General features: G+C 40.0%; 1 protein-coding gene across 1 annotated transcript in view; it reads right to left on the reverse strand.

Moving 5' to 3' along the window:
* The window catches only part of ITGB6 (integrin subunit beta 6), a 91,342-nt gene extending 78,509 nt beyond the window's left edge, over positions 1-12,833 (reverse strand). The window contains exon 1 of the mRNA XM_034426061.3: positions 12,788-12,833. The gene's annotated coding sequence lies outside the window, so the exon portion shown is untranslated. The remainder of the gene's footprint in view (positions 1-12,787) is intronic.
* Between the last annotated feature and the right edge of the window lie 10,380 nt (positions 12,834-23,213).

The raw sequence follows: 23,213 nt of genomic DNA on the forward strand, positions 1-23,213 counted from the left end.
CATTATAATTCTGTTCGGAAAACAAATGTTCCTGCCTTTTGTGTCTTCCCTCTTTGGAACTGATGGACATCGAGTTAAATCAGGCTATCAAATGGCTCAATTTATATTGAGTTGTTTCAAGAGCAAGCAAATCTTACAGCACAGGTAGACAACCTTTTTAAGCTTGGAAAAAGCAATTAGTTTTTGTGTCTTCTCTGGAAGCTATGGGAGATGGGGCTAGTGATGATCCCAGAATGGTAATCATTTTCCCTCACTATAAACTATTCCATTCAGTTCTGTGATGTCATATATTTTGTTCCTACATCGGCTGTTTTGCAACTCTATAATGCTGGCCAGATCATGGGCAGTTGCTAACTGATATTATAAGTAAAAGTGACAAAACAGAGCAGGAGATACTGTTTATGACACTAGTGCATGATGTGAATCCATGATATGGGAGTTTTTGGGCGTGTCCCTATGTGTCCCTGTGTCAATCTGTGTAATAATGAATAGGAAACTACCAATTAAATAAGAGTTGTACCTTGAAGCATTAACACTAGATAAAAAGTGATAAGCAAGAAATGATTGCTAAATATACTAGAAAGCTATGTTTGGGATATGTAGGAAGAATATAATGCATTAGCTTCACCATTGCAAAGTGATAAAGTCCAGAACCAGATATATTGACTAGCCACTTAGCCAGCTAACCATGAAATCTGGCTCTTATTCCAACTTGAATGCTTGCAGCCCATAGGGCAGCAAATTTGGAGAAGACTATCTTTTCTGATCATTATCAGCATGCTATAAAATATGTTAACTGTGACACCTAGGGTAATACTAAAGTTTGTTTCAAACTGCACAAAAACTTCCACTTCCTATGAATTTTTTTAAAAAAAGAAAGAATAGACTCAAAGAAAATCCCAATATGAAAGAAGCCGATCTCTCCTAGTGATGAGACAGTCCTCTGGGACAATTGTTTACTAGAATACAGATGATGAAAGTACTGCTAGAATGTTTTCGGATAGGATTCACAGATTAATACATTCCCATCTTTTCTTTCCGTGATTTTATTATCACTACTAATTCCTTCCTTTGCTGCTGAATTCAATTATTTTATTGTGCAGCTTGTCAGGGTATAACACTGTTCAAAAGACAATCTTTTGACCAAAAGACCATTATTGCTTCTACATTATCAAGGCCTCTGTCTTCTGTGGAAATCAATGAACTTGTCATTTGTTTAATGATGATTAGCAGATAATTTTATCTATCTATCTAATGACTCTTAGGTAAGTAAGTAGACATCTTTTTTTGCCACTTTGGGGACATGTGCTAAAGCACTGCAACTCCAAGGATTATGATATAAAAATACAGAGATATATGCTGAATCCTAGAGAGCTTGGAACTGCACCCTCTGATGAAGGGAAGAGGACAAGGAATGCGATCTTGACTCCATAATAATAATAATAAATCTCCACTTCCTTAGATTTTACATTTTACTTGTTTAGATTTTGTGTTATCATGCTGTCTTAGAATTATGGAAGAAGAGAGAGAAACTTCTGGCTATATTTGAAGGAAGGAAGGAAGGAAGGAAGGAAGGAAGGAAGGAAGGAAGGAAGCTTTGAACTTCTAGTATGCATTCCAAAGTTAAAATACTTTGAATGGGTAAAGTTATACATGGATAATTTATCCAGATGTTTTGTTTATCTTCAGGCAAGTCTATCAATTTCTCAGGCTTACATTGCTATGCTATGAGTTTTTCTTTTTTTCTAGCTGTGCTCTCACATCCATTCAGAACTCCTGCAGTTTACCAATTTTATCACTCAAACTCTTGGTGAAGCATTCATTTCATTGTTTGCAAGAGTATATATTTGTGCTCAAAATACCAAGTATGTAGGCAATGGCTGAAAAAAAGGTACAGCTCTATTCATTTCCAATGAAAAGTTACATTCCACTGAGTTTGATTATGATTCCCAGGTAACTGAGTCTAAAAATGCAATATCGTTTATTGATTTAAACTTTTTTTTTCATGTGAACTTTACACCTCTAAGTTCAGAACTAGGAAACCCTAGGAAAAGAATTGGTACAATGAAATTCCTTCAGGTGAGAGCTGGTGCCAAGTGAAGTCGTGTTTGTGCACACAAAATTAAATGCTTGCCCTTGGATATACTAAAGATTTAATTGCAACAAAGCAATTCAAGTAGGGTTTCATTGTTAAAACTTCCTAATAGCGTTAAGCATAAGAAAAGAATAGACCAAGCTGTCTGTCCAGAGACACTGGGGAGGGGGGCATGGGGCAAAACAGGAATCAAAACATTGCAATGCACAGTGCACTTCTTGATCTTGTGTATTATGTGAGAAGAAGTGCTTGAATTATGATGTTACAAGGTATACAGTACAGGTAATGCTTGACTTACAACCATTCACTTAATGACTGTTGGAAGTTACAAAAGGAACTGGAAAAAGTGACTTATGACTATTTTTCACACTTAAAACCTTTGCAGCATCCCCATGGTCACATGACCATGGATCCTTGGCAAATTCAGATGCTTGGCAACTGAGTCATATTTATGAGGGTTGCAGTGTCCCAGTGTCATGTGATCATCTTTTGCGACTTTCTGACAAGCAAAGTCAACGGGGAAGCTCCACTGACATTTCTCTAGTGATGCCCCTGCTTGAAGAATTAATATTTGCAATATCCAGGGATATTGTGTTTGAAAACTTAACAATACACATTTTCTAGACAGATACAAGAAAACCTTTACAGAATTGTTATGATTGTAGTTGTAAAGAAGTAATAACTGTGTGCCAGGTTTTCTCTCTTTAATTTCCTGTCGGCATCTGGCAATACATTGTGCCAGTGATTTTTGATGATTTGCAGCCATATTTTGGCACCATAATCCGGAGGACTATGCGGGTTACAAAAGAATTAAGAAGTTGCAAGATATCTGACCCTGAAATCTGTGAACCAGAAAAGGAAGAGAGTTTTAAAAAATGAAACTTAAGTGTGCCAGGTTTTTGAAGAAGAAATAATAATGGTGGTAATAAACAACTAAACTAAGGCATGAAAAGAATCCAATCCAGAGAAAAGTGAATGCTTTTAAATAAAGACAATGAGCAAAAAATAAAGAAGCAATAGGAAAAAGATAACATAAAAAGGCAATAAAAGAAACTTCAGCAAAACACAAGAGGGTCATACCACTCCACACAGATATTTAAGCCAAAAAGATTAATCAATGGGTGAACCTAAGGGTTAAATGTTGAAAGACATGCAGTTGAAGAACCACTATCAGTTAAGACAGATATAAATATTGTCAGTGCATAAGAAATTATGAGCTGGGATAGCCATAACAACAAGTCAGCCAATGGGAACTGTTTGATGACTAAGAAACAGGATCTGTTGTGAACCATGGGAGATGGCTCGGAGCCTGGGCGTGGCTTAGTTTAACTGGTCTGTATATAAGAGTAGTTTCTGTGCTTTTGTGCTTCTGCTTCTTGTCCTTGTACTTGCTACCACGTTGCAAGAGCTGCATGGGTATTGTATACATGCATCATGCTTTATATTATTGTATATAAACAAGTTTCTTCTATAAATGAATCCTGCTGAATTATTTACTTGTGTGTTGGTTGGATCACTGCAAACTCTAACAAATATAAATGTTCATTAACAGAAATAAAAATAAATTAGAATGATGGGGGAGGGGGAACTAAGAACAGAATCATGAAATCCAAGATCACAAAAAGAAGATAGAGGCGAGAGAGAGAGGGAGGGAGGGAGAGAGAGAGAGAGAAAGAGAGATTGAGAGAGAGAGGAGGGGCGGCGGGCAAAATGAGAACAAATTAATAATATTCCTGTGTAAATACGAAATGAGTTTTAAAAGATGGGCACCCACAGATCCACAGAAGGGGAGAAAAGCTGCTCCTCATTTCATCCCATTTCTACAACCTTTACTAGCCTTCCCAGGTAAACCAGACAGGAAACATAACTAGATGAGCTAATTCTACTTTTTTATGTAAGGCTACATTAACAGAATCTTGCCAGTCTGAAGGTACAAATTTCCTGCCACCACTTTTCGCCATCTGACTAGTTAGGTCATGTCCATCCTAAATTTCTTTCCTCTGACCATTAAACCTCTTATCTTATCTGATAGTTTCCTAGGCAGAAGGTTGTTAAGAAGGTCGTTAAGTACAGCCTTATTCCCAGTGAGGATAATTTCCTTCCATCCCCCTTTGTAGGAGTAGAGATGGGATGAGCCTTGTTTGAGATCCATCAGCCTGGCCCCCTTCAGCTGTAGCAGCTTGGAGCTGCCATAACTGATTTCCTACTTCTTGGACTGCAGAGTTAATTTTTTTTGTGGAAATATTTTCTTTCCTTTTTGTATCTTCCCGAGCAGTTGGGGTTGAATGTAGCTGTTGTTGGCCAAGGATGATAGATAAATGGAAAGATGCTGAAACAAATATTTGAATTCCTTCTCTTGAACTTAGTATAGATTTTCAATACATTTCAGTGCTGGGATATAGAAGGAAACTACCACCCCACCCCCAATATTGTGCTCCCTGTAACAAAACTGTAGTATTGGAACTTAAACAGTTAATAATGTATCTCTGAAGACTTGTTCCCAATGAAATAGTAACAAGATCTTGTATAGGTGTCTCGCTTCCAATAGCAGATAATGTTCAATCTCAAAACTTGCTCATTATACACTTTCTGATGGCAACAGAGTGGGCTTAAACCCCACTCCAACATCTGGGTAAGAAATTAAAACTAGTCCTGAAGTTTCCAGTGGTTTCCTGACTCATATTCTTCACCATCTGGCAATTCTGAAATGGCTGCTGGCATTGGAAGGACAACCATTGTCTGGATCAGTAACACTAGGAACTGAAAGATCAACATTGATTGGAGAAAAGAATGAGAGGAGGTATGACACTTATCCTGGAGGATTTTTCATCCAAAGAAAAAGGAGACATGGGCAACTGGGCTATGAAAAAAAAAATGGTCTAAATCTGGCAGTAAAATGCATTTAAGTAATCACATAGAAGAGGTATGAGCCACGGTGGCGCAGTGGTTAGAGTGCAGTACTACAGGCTACTTCTGCTGACTGCCAGCTGCCTGCAATTTGGCAGATTGAATCTCACCAGGTTCAAGGTTGACTCAGCCTTTCATCCTTCCGAGGTGGGTAAAATGAGGACCCAGATTGTTGGGGGCAATATCTGACTCTGTAAATTGCTTAGAGAGGGCTGTAAAGCACTGTAAAGTGGTATATAAGTCCAAGTGCTATTGCTATTGCTATTTACAATTCAAAGTAAATAGCAATAGCAATTTGGTATTTGAGGACCCAGTTTGTGGGGGCAATAAGCTGACTTTGTATAAATATACAAAAGTATGAAGGTTATTGCTTAATGCATTGTTAGCCGCCCTGAGTCTCCGGAGAAGGGCGGCATATAAATCAAATTAAAAAAAAAAAAAAGTAAAAGAAGCTCAAGGTGAGAACTACTTTCAGTGATAAGTCCAGTCTGGTACATCAAACCAAGAGATTGTATAACCAGATATCAAAAATGGTCCACAGTCAGGTTCAGAATGAAAAGATGAAATCTGGATCACAGAGCCAAGAGCATGGAACATAACTGTGTTCTATGGAAACTATGGAATTCTTATGAAGACAGTGAGGGTGTCACAAATCCACCATTTCAGGCAGACATGGCACATTTGTCCTTGCAGATCTTCCTTGTTCAAGCAAAGCACCTTCTGTAGTACTGTAATGGCCAACATGCTTGTCCTTTTGAAGATGTAAGTCAGCAGATTTCCCCTGAATTTGATTCTGCGTGTCGTCTTCTTTAAATGAGAAATCCTCTAGGAGAGGCATGACAGAAGCTTCCTGGATTGTAATAAAGTTTCTAAATATAGAATCTTCCCTTGGTGCAGCTCCTAAACTATAACAGGTGGGGGGAAAACACTTCCTGTTGTTGTGCAATAGGTTCAGGGAGACAGCCGGTAGATCTTGACAGCTCTTTTTGCCAGAGAGAACTTTAGAAGTGTTCTCTCCTGGGGGATACGTCTCAGTCTGCCACTAAAACTGGGAGTCATGTCCTTAAACTGAGGATGGATAGTGTTTCATCTAACCATCGTAGAGATTACTGCATCAGTAGGGACTTCCCATATCTCCGAATTTAAAAGTGGATGACTTGGAAAGAAGTTCATTAGTAATTAGTAATTTCCTATGTGCTCAAGAAGATTATTATATGGATTCCCTCTGGGAGATGAATTGCCCGTTATTTCTAATATCAATTACTCTCTTTGAATGTATTGGAGAAACACTGCTCTAACCCCCGCTGCCCCTGCTCTAATGTAGCCCTGATTGTCCACTAATCACAGGGGCATCCCTTACCCTAAAGAGTAATAGAATAATAGAATAACAGAGTTGGAAGGGACCTTGGAGGTTGTCTAGTCCAACCCCCTGCTTAGGCAGGAAACCCTACACTACTTCAGACAAATAGTTATCCAACATCTTCTTAAAAACTTCCAGTGTTGGAGTATTCACAACTTCTGGAGGCAAGTTGTTCCACTGATTAATTGTTCTCACTGTCAGGAAATTTCTCCTTAGTTCTAAATTGCTTCTCTCCTTGATTAGTTTCCACCCATTGCTTAAGGTATGGAAGACTCTAGCGTAAGACAAATACAAATGGGAGTACCGTTGTTATAGTAGTTATGGGCACCCCCTATTTCCATTGTAATAGGAATGGAACCTATTCCATTTTCTTAATGGATAAGAATAAGAAAAGAAAAGACTTAGCCTTCCTGGTTTTCTTTGAGCAAACCTCCTCTGACTGGGCAATACCCTGGTTCCATCTATTGGCTGGGTTGTTGCCTTAACTGTTAGACTGCTGCTCTCATCCCTTGCAGGATACACTTCCCAAAAGGGATTGTAGGGGTCCCACACTAGTCTGCTGGGAAAGGGAAACCCCCAAAGAATTGTAGTGAAACTAATGCTCTAAACTCAAAGTTCAGAAGAAATTTGGGAGAGAAATGATAATAATGGATATTCACAAAAATGGACAAAACCATGTACTCTCTATGCAGTCACAAAAGAACTGGAATACAACAGGAGTAACCATGGTGCTCCAAACGCTTAAATTTCCACTTCTAATTTAAAATAAAAATGGGAAAACGAAAATGTTCTGTTACTGAAAGATTGCCAAATTCTGCTCAACAAACCACCAAGACACGCACTGCAGAGGTGCCACAAATGTGAATTACAAGAGGTCACAAAATGCAACAACTGCAATTACCCCCAAGGAAGTTATTATTGGGCTTAAGAACACCCTCCTGCCCCAGGAAAATTACAGAAACATTTATCTGCTCCTTAGCTACAGTATGTCCTGGGAGAATCCAAGACAGCCTTTCCATTTAAAGATAAATCACTTGAGGAGAAGCAGATTGTTCTTTGCAGGTAAGTACAATAGTATTTTCTTTATATAAGGTTTAGAAAGAGCTGGTGAATAATATGCAATGAATTTGCCCTGACTGAAATCTAACACACTGCTGTGGAAATAAAAACCCCAAGTACATCAATGTAACAGGCAATTACATAAACAAGAGACTCATTTTTCTCTCTTAATATTGCTCTTTAATAAGCTTTCAAACAAGCTCATCTTGGCCTTGAACTCTTGACAGATAGATCACAGATTCTAATTAACTGGCAAATTCCAGAAAACCTACTCAAACATACCATTGTAACAATTTTAATTCATAGTAGTAGCCCTGGATGTTACCGTATCTTTCATGCATATCAAGTAAGTTTAGGATTGGTAATACAATCTTTATTTTACAAGTAAAAAAATAACACCTCAACAGTTGTAATAATCAAACTGGGGAAAATCTAAATTAAATGTAGTAATAATTCTCTTCAACCCACCCCATCTTGTTCCAGCCTTGTATTAGAGCTTTTTGCATCTGTTTGAAAGACAGAAAAACCATATCACAAATTGTTGCATTTGATTAAAGGGTAAATAAATAATTAAACAAATGTTGAATTTGAGATGTGAATTTCACAAACTAAGCAGTTCCATTAATTTTGCTCAGCCAAATGGTGTAATAAAACTAGCTGAAATGGAAATAAATGTATTTTTTTTCATTTTATTTATTTAGATGTCACCCTTCTCGCTGTCAAGTGACTTTTTATTTTATTTTAGCCAAATAACTATTGGATTTTGTCTAGTCAGATTTGCAGTAGGTCTGCAGCAGATGGACATGCCTTCTTTGATCCCAGTTTTTTAACAGTAAAAGCATAGAAGAAGAATTGTCTTAATAGTTTACCAGTTACCCAACAGATTAGGTGGCTGGTATGGCTGGTTGGGAGAAAGAATGGAGAAAGGGACTATCAGATCCCTTTGGATCCAGAAATCCAGGCCAGTGTATCAGTGTATAATTATACGCCGCCAAGAATATTAACCATCTAGTCATTCTAGGGGACATGTAGGTTGGAGTTGGGTGGTCCCCTGCAATAATGCCCAGGAGAGGCTTGTGATCTGTAATCAGTTCGAAATGCCTTCCATATATACATTCATGGAAATGCTTTATTCCCGCCACAGCAGCCAGTGCTTCCTTATCTAGCTGCCCATAGTTCCTTTCCGTGGGTGATAATGTTCTAGAATAAAAAGCAATGGGAGCCTCAGTTCCGTTTGGGATCCGATGGCTGAGGACAGTGCCCACTCCATAAGGGGATGCATCACAAGTTAATAAAAGGGGGAGAGTCTGGTGGTATTGAACTAAGACACTTTTGGATGATAATAGGTTCTTTACAGCAGAGAAGGCAGCAGCTTCTTTTGGTCCCCAGTTCCATCGTGCTGTCTTGCCTAGCAGTTGATGTAACAGTTCAGCAATGGTCGCCTTCTGTGGCAAAAAAAACACTATAGAAGTTTAAGAGTCCAAGAAAAGCCTGGAATTCAGTTTGATTTTTTGGTGTTGGGGCCTCCTTGATAGCTTTCACTTTATTTGGGGTTGGGTGAATGCCTGACCCATCAATTAAATACCCCAGGAATTCAACTTGTGGCACTCCTATTTTGCATTTCTCTTTTTTCACTTTAAGCCCCACTTCCTGAAAACATCTCAATGTTTCTTTCAGCCTCTGGATTAATTCTTCTTTGTTGGCCCCAGACATGAGGACATCATCAAAGTATGATACTACCCTCTCAATGCCATGTAGGCTGCGCTCCATTAAGCTTTGGAATAGTCCTGGAGCCACACTCACCCCAAATTGTAAGTGACAGCATTTAAATGCCCCTCTGTGGTTTGCGCTTCTGCGGTGGCATCGTTTACCAAAATTGCTGATAGGCTTGTGCTGGATTTAGTTTTGCAAATATTTTGCCTTGCCCTAGGGAGTGCAGTAGTGCTGAACAACCAGTTCTGGGTAAGGGCTTTGTTGCAAGGCTTTATTAAGGGAACATTTGTAGTCAGCGCAGATGCAGATAGTTCTGTCTAGTTTAATTGGAGTGACTATGGGGGTTTCCCAGTTTATGTGATCTACCAGCTCCAAAATTCCTTGGGCAATTAACTTGTCTAATTGCATGTCTACTTTGGGCCGGAGAGCAAGGGGAACCTTCCTTGTCTTCATTGCCTTCCTTGCCTTCATTCGGATGGGGGCTACATTAGAGTCTAAGTTGAAAGAAATGGGTTTCCCCATGTACTTGTCCAAGGTCCCATCGAAAACGTCTGCAAATTCCTTCATCAGATCCTGTAGGGTGTCATCTTGGACTGTGGATGCCAGTTACTCCTAAGCCCAGAGTTTTCAACCATTGTAGTCTCAGTAGGCTGGGCAGGTCATTGTCTATGATGGTCAGTTGAAGTTTTCCTGTGAACTGTTTGAACTGGACTTGTACAGAGCCTATCCCCAGCACAGGGATATGGTTCCCTTAATAATCTTTAAGCACCAACTTCTGTGGTTCCAACTGTTTCTTTTCTAGTTCTGGAACTGCTTTCTTGATAGTGTTCCAGGATACAATGGTCAGGGATGACCCAGTGTCCACCTCCATGCTACATGGAAATCCTTTGATGAGGACTGTGATGTGGATTTTCTCTAGATTGGGCACGTTAGAGTGGCCAATGGTTGTGTGTTGGTATTCTCTGGTGCTTGTGGCTCTGGGCTCTCTGTGGTTATTTCTTTGGAATTGTGTCTTCCTGAACCTAGGTTGCCCCTCTGGTTGCCTCGTGGGTTGGTGTGGGCAGAACATGGTGGGTTGGTCGGTTCAGTAAGCTCTTGCGATGTGTGACCTCTTTTGTCACATATCTGGCAGCTTCCGGATCTCCCATCAACTTGTAGGCGATGAATTTCCTCATCTTCCTTGGTGAATCCTTCGGTCTCCCAACTCTCCTAGTGTACAGCGGCTGCACTTTGTGGCATTTTTAGATTTTCTGTCTTTTGGATTGCTGCAGCTGTTTTATTGGTTGCTTCAGATGCTCTGGCTTCTTCTAAGACTTTCTTAAAATCGAGTTTAGGGATAGATAGCAGTCTTCACTGTAAGTGGAGATCACTCAGCCCGAACATGAGTCTGTCCATCATAGACTCTTCTATATTGCTGAACTCACAGTGAGCCACGGCTTTTCGCAGGGCAGCAACATATTGGTTTATTGTCTCACCTTCCTGTTGCTTCCTGTGGTAGAATTCATGCTTGTACACCATGGGAGAGGGTATTGGTGCATAATGTGTTTGTAGGAAATCTTGTAGTACCATCCACGTAACCATCTTTAGGGTTTCTGGTTCTGATAGCGCTTCAGCCATGTCGATGACTTCTGTCCACAATAACTGAGGAAAAGTGCTTTCTTCCTCACATCTGCCAAACCTGTTAGAGCATCGGCTTCCAAAACCCACTGAAATCGGGACATGTATTTGTCCCAGTTCTCTTTGGCCGGATTAAATGGAGGTGGTGGGGCATGTGTGGTCATCTTGATGGCCGATGCAGCATTTCAGTTCCTTCGGTGATGACCAATGCCACGTGGGGATGCCTGGTCCTCTTCCTTTGTCCTTTGTTCTCTTCAAGATCCCACTTTCATCACCAGTGTTAGATCTGGAGTTGAATGAAGAGGCAGGACTCCAGCATAGTGACTTCAGCTCTTTATTGTAGTATAGGCAATACAGGTCAGCCAGGCTTGGCCGATAGTGCTCTCTTTTAAAGGACTCTGTTCGGCAGCCTGGCCACTGACATAGTCTCATTTTCCCCACTGTTCAAGTAGACCAAAGAGCGATGGCATGCTAACTCTACTGTTTACTCGGATCAGAGTGAAGCCTTTGCTCCTGGCTTCACTTCCTATTTACATATTCAACACACAATATTTTCAAACTGGGTTGGATTGTCATAGCTTCCGTGGGTTTCAAATGTGTGGTAGATGTTGGGCCTTGATATGACACTTTCTGAACTCATTTACTACCTAAACAGGGAATCTATCCCCAGACAATGTGAGAGCTTTATTGCTATATATTTGGTTGAATTATTCGATAACCTTTCAAAGGCCACATAATCTTGAATACCAGACTATGAAATATGAACCTTCTGACTATGCAGTGGGCTTTTGTTGTTGTTGTAACAAACCCTTGTGGAGTGTTCTAAAGCTTGAGGTTAGAGGACATTTTTCAGGGAACTGACCTTGTTGATAATCCCAGTACTGTTTTAAAGCAACTTGTAAATAATACATGTGAAAATGTAAATAATACATGAAAAGTGCTTAATAGAATGTAGAATTGTTCCAAAATTCCCAAATGGATTTGAATAACAATCGAATGAGACAGAACTGAATCATTGGCTGACACAGGTGCTTAATGTCCAGCAATGCCAATTAGAATTGGGCACATCTTTTTTTAAAATTATATCCAAAAGCCACTTATCTTTTTTTTAATGAAAACAACATTATTTCGGAGTCTTCAGAGTCTTCAGAGAGGAGCGGCATACAAATTGAATAAATAAATAAATAAATAAATAAATAAATAAATAAATAAATAATTGACAATCAAACTTAAACTGATTGGGTAATCCTTGACTTACAACCATTCATTTAATGACCATTTGAAGTTACAACAGCACTGAAAAAAGTAACACAATTGGTCCTTTCATTTATGACTGTTGCATGATCAAAATTTGGGGGCTTGGTAACCAGCATGTATTTACAATGATTGCAATATCCCAGGTTCATATGATTGCCACTATGACGTTCCCAATTTGATTTTCCAATAAGCAAAGTCAAAGGGGAAAGCTGGATTCGCTTAATGACTATATGATTCACTTAACAACTGCAGTGAGTTGCTTAACAACCATAGCAAAAAGAGGTTGTAAAATCAGGCACAACTCACTTAACAACCGCTTTGCTTAGCAATAGAAATTCTGGTGCCAATTGTGGGTCGTAAGTCGAGGACTTACGATCCACTATTGGGGATTAAAGACTCCAATTACTGGCAAATTATCATCACTCCCCAGCAGCCTATGGAATTCATGGCATTAAGCCTCAAATTACAGCTAGAATTCTTGAAAGAACTCATTCATAGAAGCACCATGTCTCAGGATGTCATATTCTCTGGCAAAGGGCAGTAATATCAAGGATAAATCTATCTGTGTCGATTTTGATTCCATTGGTAGACTGGACCGTCTTCCATACTTATGCCAGGAATCTCCTACGGACTAAAATAAACCAAAATGGGATTATTAATAAATACATTGCTAGATTCATCCCTACTGACCTTGCAGGAAAAAAACCCCACTACTATCAAGAACAATATGCATTTAGCCACTTGTGCCATAAGTTTGGTGCATTTATAATAGTACTTACTTTTCAGGCAGGTATGCAGGAAGGTGCCAGGAGATATTAGCTCCATCCATCATCAAACGGTGTTTGCTAGGCATATTATTTATCCTTAGTGAAGAAAGAAGCCAATTCCTAAATCTTTGGGGGGATGTTAGTTTGCAGTGGGTGAAGGAGAATTTCCGTTGAATGTTTTAGTTCTTTGGCTTAGCAGGACTGCATGTAATGAAGCATATTAAATTAAAGATTAATAAAATAAAAAAATAAGACTACATAAAGAAGAAAGAGGAGGGAACGACAGAATGGCTGGTTGTTTTGCAAAGGCTCATGCGAGAAAAGGTTAAAATTAGATTGACGAGCAAATGTGTTCGCTGACTGCTGGCTGACAAATGGCAACGGCTCTCCCAATGTATTACTTATGCAGGAGATGAAGTGGAAGTGAGCAGGCAGCTAATAGCTCTGCAACAGTCATATATATATATATTTTCAAACTTTGAGTAAAGATAGTTTGGGTGAGTCCACAACAGATGCCTGCTGGAGAGGCAAATGGTAAGTGGGTGCCGAGACATGGGCAGAGATATTACTCACATTTTTGTGGAGATGCCAAGGAAAGCTAGGTCATCTTGCTGATGGGAACATTCCCAGTGGATGACTCTTCCATTGCCTGGAGATAAACCTGTTCTACTGAACTTTTATGACTAATGCTCCATTTTAGAGAATTTAGTTGTAAAGAGCCCAATAAAGGTGGGGGGTCTTGGGATCTTCTGGAGGTTGCTGAACTACAAATTGCCTCTGCATTGATTATGCCTGGAGATGGTCCTTGACTTACAATAACCATTGAGCCCAAAATTTACGTGGGTAAGCACATAAGAGACAGTTGTTCATTGAGCTTTGCCCCATTTTACGACCTTTCTTGCCACAGATGACAAGTGAATCACTGCAGTTGTTAAGTTAGTAACATGGTTGCTAAGTGACTCTGGCTTCCCCGTTGATTTTGCTGGTCAGAAGATTGCGATAGGGGATCATATCATCCCGGGGACACTGTAAACCCCATAAATACATGCCAGTTGCCAAGCAAACAAATTTTGATCACGTGAACCCTGAGGATGCTGCAATGGTTGTAAGTGTGCAAAACGGTCATAAGTCATTTTCTTCAGTGCTGTTGTAACTTAGAACGGTTACTAAATGAATCTGCATCTGGAATCCAGGGTAATTACAAAAACCACCAACCATTTGCTCATGACACACTGTACATTTTAGCACCCGCCCAAATCGTTTCAGAGTCTGTTATGATGTTTTTCCTGAATAGGTTTGCAGGTGTTGTCTTCCCATGTGTGACTTGCCCTTTCCACAATCAAAACTACATGGCTCCTTTTGTGATGGTTGAATTCAGAAATGGCAAGCCTTGCCCTGAGGCAAGGGAGGTGTTGCGATAGGCATAGCATACATTTACAAGGGTCTGGACGTCCAGCTTCACTGGGTTAAAACATCATTCTAATTTTGGGGGGAATTTTGCTTGCATAATAGGGAATTTTGCTTGCATAATAGCTTCCTCCATAATTCCTCCCCGACCCCTGTCCAGGCCATTCCTAAACCCTATTGACAGATTAATTATGGGGTTTGGGTGGCAAAATCCCACGGTTTGGAAAGGTGCCCATTTCCTCAGCAAAATATGAAAGGCCAGTTGAAAGATAATAGCCTCTTTACAACCTGTGGACTTCAACTCCCAGAATTCCTGCTGGTTTATTCCTGAATTAGAGGAAGCCATCTTGCAGTGTAGGTAGAATGAGGCATTGCAAACAAGTGTTGTGACTGGCCTTGTTTTATTTATTTATTTATCAATCAAATGTATAAAGTACCCATCTTATTGTCGAAGTGACTCTTGAGTGATTTACAAATAAAAAACCACAACAACCAGAAAATCCTTACAAAAGAGTAACAAAATTTAAAAAACAGAATGCCCTCAAACCACCAGCCACCCTCAGGGCTGTGTACCAGATCCCCAGGCCGGTTGACAGAGCCAGTTTTATTGTCCTTGATGGCCAGTTCTGTGAATTGGCAACAGTTAAACCCCAATTTATGAGTGTGTCCTCCACAACATATTTTCAAAATTCTAAATGAGTCCACCTACCCTAAAATTTGCAGATTTGTATTCTTAAGGTATACAAACTAAAAAGCAAGGTGCTTTCATATGAATAATAGCTGCAAGATCAAAGAGTGGACAAATAAACCTCCCCCCCGCGTATCTAAAAATAAGTCTCTCATTTGTAAGATATCTCTAAGCATTGAAGAAGTAACATAAGCAGAGCATTTGTGTCATCACCAATGGCTCATCAAATGCAATCCCTTTTCACATGTAGCTTGTTTTTCCTTTTTCCTTTTAGCTTCAAAAGATAATCATGTGAGGAAATACCAAGAAAATAATATCAAGATGCAAATAAGATTTAAATAACAATTGATTTACAAATTAATGAGGTTGGCAGAGGGAAAACATTCAACTGATAGAAAATGGAATCACGTGGCAGTCCATGGAAGTCAGGAAGAAATTTTGCAAAACAAAGATTTAAGGGGAAAAGTAGAGGTGGAAGAGACAAATATTTGAAGGGAATAACTTAAAAATCAGTCACTCGGGGCCCATTGTCATCCATCGTTGTAAGGGTCAACCATAAAACCCTCATGCATTATTTTTGCTGGAATAGCCTGAACATGAACCGTTTTTCATGCTCTTGTAGTTTGTTTTCTGGCTGACCAGATTTAGGCAGAGGTAAATGGGCTATGGACCTGTGTTTTAAGAAGCCTACAACTACACTGCCTCCTAGAGGTCATGGATGCATCGATTCTTCTTGAACAATATTGTCTTTCTGCCACGTGATATCCCGTGTTCTCCCTTCTCAGCATTCTAGACAAGGTGGCATTTCAGCAACTTAAAAAAGCAGCATCTTGAAAATGAAACTCTTACTTTTCTATATAAAAGGTGTCTCTCTCCCTCCCCCCTTATGTAGGGTCCTTCCAAGCAAGGGTCGGAATTTGGGTGGATCAGAATTGGGTCATGAACAGTCTTGTACATGACAAGATCCTTCCTCGCAAAATCTGATAGCTCCAAGAATGGAGATTTTCTTTCTGTTTCAAAAATAGTAATGCTGTGCTTCACATTGATGCAGTATGTGACATAGGTTGCTCTCTCTCTTTCTCTTTCTCTCACTCTCTGTCTGTGCATGCAAACACCTTATCGCTTCAGAATGAGAAGAAAGATAGATAAGGTACTGCCTTGTCATCTGCTAATAGGGGACCCACTGTGGCTGCTCTAGCCATGGAAAGAATTGCCATTAGCCTTAGATCCAGGTAAAAGTATTACTTTCCTATTCCTACACAATAAGCACAAACAGCATGGGTGAAATTAATGTGCTGTGAAGAAGTGTTTATTTCTAATAGAATATTTGTAGCTCAGGGTTGAACTATGGAGTCTTTGGTGCTCTCTGAGTTTGGTTGTTTGTTTGGAGATGCTTCATTACCCAACTAGGTAATATCATCAGTGCTGATGATGTTACCTAGCTGGGTAATGAAATGTCTGCAAGAAACCAACCAAGTATTTATTTATTATTGCCTGCTTTGTTTCAATAACAGCCATGACTATCATCTTGCTCCGTTTGGGTTTAGGAGTTGGGTGTCTTGAAGAGTGGGGGACTTAACTGTTGCTTTCTGTACTGCAGTTCTGATGAAAAATAGCCAAGCAATTTCTGCTTTCCCCATAGAAGAAAACTACTCTGGGTAGTTTTGTCTTTCATAACAAATAGCAAATCTGGAGGAAGATTTTCCCTAGGCTTGTGGTACTGACAATAAAATTATTAACCCTTGCTGATTATTGTATTTAAGCAGCTTCTCAGCTGCTGTTTAGGTTCTCTATATTTCTGTTTACTGCTTTTATTGTTTTTATTATTAGCCACCCTGTGTAATGTACTTGAGAGGGGCAACCATATATGCTCTTAAATAAAATAAAAAAATATTATCTAATTTGGCCCTTACCAGCAAACAAATAAGTATTTCCATTAAAATAGGTATTTTAGGAATGTTTTTATTTCATCCATTACATTATACTGCCCACCAGATTATACTCTTCATCTGATCAAGCTTAATAACTAGACAGATTCTCTATCTTCCACTCATAGCAATGCTTATAGATAGAGATGCCATTCAAAAATATTTCAGGATTTCCAGGCCATCTTTGGCTTACAGGCATCTGTCAGAAGACACCCAGTTCTTCTGGGAAGAGGGAGTGTGGAAATGACTTCCTCTGCATACCTTTTGTCATTGGAATCGTATTTCTGATAGCCTATCTAAATGCTGTCTGATGAGTTGTCTAAAGAGTATTAGACTATGTGAGATCTAGGGTTTCTCAAGGTCCAATAAAGAAACTTCACTATTAGAAAAGTATTTCTTTTTTTTCCTTCTGAGAAGGTATTGATTTAGAAATAATTTCTTGCTAGAAAGTGGCTGGAATTATGTAACTATTTTTTCACTTCTGTTAAGATTATTTCCTATCCTATTATATTCCTTTGTCTTCTTCTGCCTTGGTCTTTTCCAGAGTTCTGCCTGTTTTAGTCTACCTCTTCCAGCACCATATTGTTATGCTGATTAACCATTGACTTTACTTCTGCAATAGCAATAGAAATGCCATAATTTTGTATGCTTTCCTTTGGAATTACAATTAGCTGTTGTCTTGTGTTTTGCAATTGAGCTGATCCTTTTCCAAATCCATTGTGCTGCATCTGAAATCACACAGAACATAAATATCTACAGGTAGTCCTTGACGTAGGACCATAATTAAGCCCAAAATTTATGTTGCTAAGTGAGACATTTGATAAGTGAGTTTTACCCCATTTTGTGACCTGTCTTGCTACAGTTGTCACTGCAGTTGTTTAGTAACACGATTGTTAAGTGAATCTGGTTTCCCCATTTATTTTGCGTGTCAGAAGGTTACAAAAGGTGATCACATCACTCTGGGATACTGCAACTATCATAAATATGAGTCAGTTGCCAAGTATCTGAACTGACCATGGGGGTGCTGTGACAGATGTAAGTGTGAAAAACGGTCATAAGTCACTTTTTTCAGTGTCATTGTAACTTTGAATGGTTACTAAATGAATTGTTGTAAGTCGAGGACTATCTGTATAGCAAGAACATGATTGTGTCAAAATGTTAACATAAGCAGTGATCCCAAAATCCAAATTCTTTCCTTAAGTATTTACATCCCATTATCTAACACAAGTATGTAAGCCATAAGTTTTGCTTCATAATGTTGTGATAACATTCTGCCACTAACTATATCCAATATGGAAAATAGACATTCTGATATAAAGATTTTTTTTTACTGGCTACTGAACTCAAGCCGCTTTGTCTCTTATCAGGGGGTGAGGTGGGATCTTTACCTACAACTGAGAGAAATTGCCTCCTCAGTGGCAACATTCACATTTTTTGTTTTGAACTCACTAGGGCAGTGATGGCTAACATTTTCCGGACCAAAGCCCCAAAATGCAATGCGCAAGTGACCCCATACATGTGCCCCACCCCTGCACATGTGCACACAGTCCCCTGAATGCCTCCCACCCCCATGCATGCACATGTGGCTCCCCTGGACACGCCTCACCCCTGTGCATGCACATGCAGCCCTGCACATGCACCCCACCCCCGCACATGCGTGGCAGAGACCCGAAGACGAGCTGGGCAGTGGGAGGCATGCACGCATATGTGGTGGAACTGAACTGGGGTGACGGCGCTGCGTGCCACCTCTGGCACATGTGACATAAGTTTGCCATCACGGCACTAGGATAATGAACATAACTGGAAGTGAAAACTAAAAAAAAATAAAAAGAGAATGTGGAGCATTGTTTGACTGCTTTCTTTGTGAAGTATTGATCAGCTGGAAGAAGTGATGCTGATTGAGTCTAGATTTGAAGGCCACTGCTGTTCTGCATTAAACTGTTTTTGAGAGTTTGGGAGGTGGAAGTGGTGGCAGTAGCACTTTCTGACCTACAAAAACTAATTTGATCCATACAGGAAGCTCACATATATAGTAGTTTTTTTTACAAACTGCTGGCATTTCTTTTCAAGATTCTGACCCAGAAAAGAAGCTTGGAGAACTAATTCTCAGTTCATATTCTATTGGAACTGGGCTAGAAAAATAAACATTCAAATTTGTAGTTGATCAGGCTGAGCTCGGGATGGTGGTGCATTGGTGGGTTGCTACCGTTCATCCCGGATCGGGCAAACCGGTAGCAGCGGTGGCGGGAGGCTCCGCCCACCCGCCTGGACGTTTCTGCGCATGCGGAAAAGCTTCTGCGCATATGCAGAAGCATCGCATGCGCACCCACAATCGAACTGGTAGCAAATCAAATTGAAATCCATTACTGTGGTGGTGGTATCAAATGCATCACTGGTTTAGAGTCATTGTGTTCTACATGAGACCTATGTCCATACCCACATGAATTCTGTTGACTCTTATCTAATGCCAATTTGCCTTGACCATTAATAGACCAGATTCTTGTGTATGGACTAAACTCACAGTACTTTTGAATTCTCTCCTGGCTCCTGGTTTTGGTGCCTGACACATTTTAGTTACTCCAAATTTCAATGTCTGCTATTATTAAAAGCGATAGCTATTGCTATTGCTTTTGGGGCTACTGTATACATAATCTTAAACTGTGAAAGAATAAAAAGATAAAAGATTTTGATTTGTTTATCTTTGCTTTAAATGATGGATTTTATTCTGAGCTGCAAGTGATTTTCGATACATTATTATATAATTGAAGCATGGTAATGATACCATAACTATATTTGAGTAACTCCTGGCACTATTACTAGCATTGGGAAATTCTACAAGTTTATTGAATTGTGTCATTGTATAATTCAGCACTTTTATAAGGCAATATTAACTTACACAAGCAATTTTAATGTCTCCAATAGAAGAGAATATCTGTAGCTCAGGGTTGAACCATGGAGAGTCCTCGTTGTTCTCTGAGCTCGGTTGCTTGCTTGCAGACGTTTCATTACCCAAGTTGATTATGATGATACCTATTTGGGTAATGAAACGTCTGCAGGCAAACAACCAAGCTCGGAGAGCAAGGAGGACTTTACAATCGTAATGTTTTCTTCTAATTCTCTTAAAAGATTATCACCTAGCAACCTTGCCTCTTTTTAATGTAGGCTTGGCTAGACTGTTTACAAAAAAAAAAAAAAGGTGTTTGCAACTTCGATAGAAGCATTATAGCTTATTATCCGTCTCTTTCCCCGACACCCATTTAATGGGAAACTTTGAATCTCTCAGCCAGACGTAAAAAAACACAAAAACACACCAAATCGTGGATTGTTGCTTGTTAGTTGCCCTCTAGCGGCGAAAGGAAACAACACTTTCGAAACCACCCCTTTCTGAGAAAAGAGGGGAATTTGGGGTTCGGCGTCCTTTCTGTTCCCAAAACAACCAAGAGAGGAAATGCCTGCTCAGCCAGTAAAGCGAGGGCGCTTCAGGAATGAGCAACCCTGAGGGCAGAGAGGCCCTTCTGAGAAAAGCTTGACCTCTCCGAGTCTTTGCCTCGCAAGTCTCCCCTTTTAAGGTACCGGGGGAGGGGGGCAGCTTCCCGCCCTGAGCGCTGGAGGGAGAGAGGGAGGGCTGGTCACGTGACCGCCGTCTGGAATCAATGAGCGCCGCATTCCCCGCTGGAAAGGCGGACCGACCGCGGCTGGTGCTTTTCTTCCTCAAGTAGTTTTCCAGGCGTTTTAGTGCGTCTGCAAAATGGTTCCAGGCAGAGAATTCACTCAGAACTGCTCCATCTCTCTCCCCCATCCACCCCCAACTTAAACTATCTGCCTTTTCCTCAAAGTCCTTCAGTTTGTAAAAGACAGTCTGTCCTTCAAGGATGGATAGGAATGTAGCGGGATTCTATTTTTTCATAGGAGCATTTTTAAGTCAAAGAGGACTGACAGGATCTGTGAATATAGTAGAACATTCATCTGTGCTTGGTCTTCACTTTTCATGCTGTGGACATCTACCCCCAAAATATTTTGATTCTCATATTTTGCTATTCTAGATTTGCTAAGTCAGTGGTTCTTAAAACTGTTTGACTCAACTAACCTTTTCCTGGGCTCCGATACTCTCACAAAAAAAAGGAAGGAAGGAAAGGAAAAGGAAAGGAAAGAGAAAAGAAAAAAGAACCTGGACTCTAATTTTATACCAGTGTCTGGGCAGTGGCAGCCTCAAATTGGATTCTTGATTCTCCAGGCTATGCCCAGTTTACCTTCTTGGGAGAAATTACCCCCATTTAAGAATCATTGTGCTAAGCCATAATGTAGTGGTTGCTGTTGACTTCTTGTGTTGTGTGTATCAAGCCATTGTTGATTATGGTATTGTAGTAGTGGGCAAATAACAAGCCCTGGTGGTTAGAATGCAGTATTGCAAGCTAAATTTGCCCAGACAGGACTTCAAACTTGATGGGGCTTCAAGGTTGACTCATCTTTCCATCCTTCCAAGGTTGGTATAATGAGGACCCAGATTGTTGGGGGCAATAGGCTGACTCTGTAAAACCGCTTAGAGGGCTGTAAAGCACTATAAGTCTAAGTGATAGTGTTATCCACTGTAGAATATATGAAGTATATTCATACTTAGGAGGACAATGGATGTACTCCTATAATACGTTAATAGTATCTTGATTCAGATGCAATTAGAATAAGAGGGTATCCCAGTGATGGTAAGGTTCCAACACCACAAAAATGTTGTAATTCTGCTATTGATTGAAAGATTTACAAAAAAGATGGACAAAAGAGCCTTGGTAGTACAGTGGTCTAAAGCACCCTGTTATTAAGACCAGCTGCCTGCAATTACTGCAGGTTCGAATCTCGCCAGGCTCAAGGTTGACTCAGCCTTCCATCCTTTCTAAGGTAGGTAAATTGAGGACCCAGTTGTGGGGGCAATAAGCTGACTTTGTATAAATATACAAAAGGATGAAGGCTATTGCTTAGCACATTGTAAGCCGCCCTGAGTCTCCGGAGAAGGGCGGCATATAAATCAAATTAACAAAAAAAAATCTGAGTCACTTCTTAGCATTCTATGAATCAAATACTAAGGCAAACCTCTATAGGTGGACCATGGAGTCTAGGAGCGACATTCAACTATCTGGAAGACCCCAATTGGAGAAGTCTGTACTAGGGATGCACATATCCCTACAACAGAGAGCAGGATATAAATAATACATAAAATATCAGAATGTGGGTGGGAAGGAGCCCAAGAGAAACAGCAGTAGGGTATAGTTAATTAGTACACTTAAGACAAACTATAAAAAGGCCACAATCAGCTGAAAAATTCTGTCCTACCCCATACTGAGATGTGGCAACACTCCTGTGTTGAAACTCTGTAACACCTTTGTCATAAACTTTATCATTGTTTTCTTTTGGTCTACCAAATTTGCTTAAAGCCATTTTTATTTATTTATAAAATTTAGGGCTGCCCATCTTATCACAGGGTAACTGGGTGGTTTACCGTAATAAAAAAACGTATCTATACATATAACATTAAAACATAAATTAAAATAATCCTCCCCCCCCCAATTTTTGGCACATTCCTCTCCATTCCCAGATTTGCCAAACTGGCTTTTAACAGTGGCAGCACATGGTGATGAGTGGCGGCTCCTATGCTTGATACCCACTTTGGGAAAGGAGCTGGATATGAATATTTAAACAGGAGTTCCCCATAAAAGCAAGTAGATCTAAGGGCCAATCTGTCCAGCAGCTGTTCAGATGAAATCAGAAAACAAGATAGTCAGGAACACAAGAATATCATGAGGTAAATTAATACAGAATACACAGACGAAAAAGGTGGGGGGGGAAGGGAAACTCCCCCTTTATATTTACAGCAACCAATCATAGTGTAGATTGCATCATGCATGAGTCAGCACTTTCTAACTAATCAACTACAGCTGTGTGTTCTGGCCTATTGTACATTTTACGGTTCCAGCTACTAAATTCAATATCCTAACACACTCTCATATCCCCTTCTCCCCTGCTAACAAAGTAGAGATGTCCCAGCATCTCCAATCAGCAATGCCATTTTAAAGGAATCCACTAATAGTAGCTATGGGTGTCGTATTAGCAAGTCATTGCATCAAGGGTGTATTTTACATTGCTCTAGCCAGACAGCATCGTTTTACAGTTCTGTCCAAACTGCCAATTCCACCAGAATGCTCTCCTTGCTCACATGGAGACCCTTGCAGGAACATCTAGCCTGCCATACCCTCATCAGGAAGCTGAGTTAAGAAAGGGGGCATTTATTATTAAACACAATTACAAGCAAAGAAGGCTCTTAGCCTTTGATAGGAATGGACTATAAAACACCCCTACTCCTAAATTTGTTTCTACCCATATTCACCTATCAACATCCAAGAATAGAGAGGAAACCCTTTTGTCCCTT

This window comes from Pantherophis guttatus, chromosome 1 (assembly GCF_059756535.1).
Source record: "Pantherophis guttatus breed Tessera chromosome 1, ASM5975653v1, whole genome shotgun sequence".
Lineage (NCBI taxonomy): Eukaryota > Metazoa > Chordata > Lepidosauria > Squamata > Colubridae > Pantherophis > Pantherophis guttatus.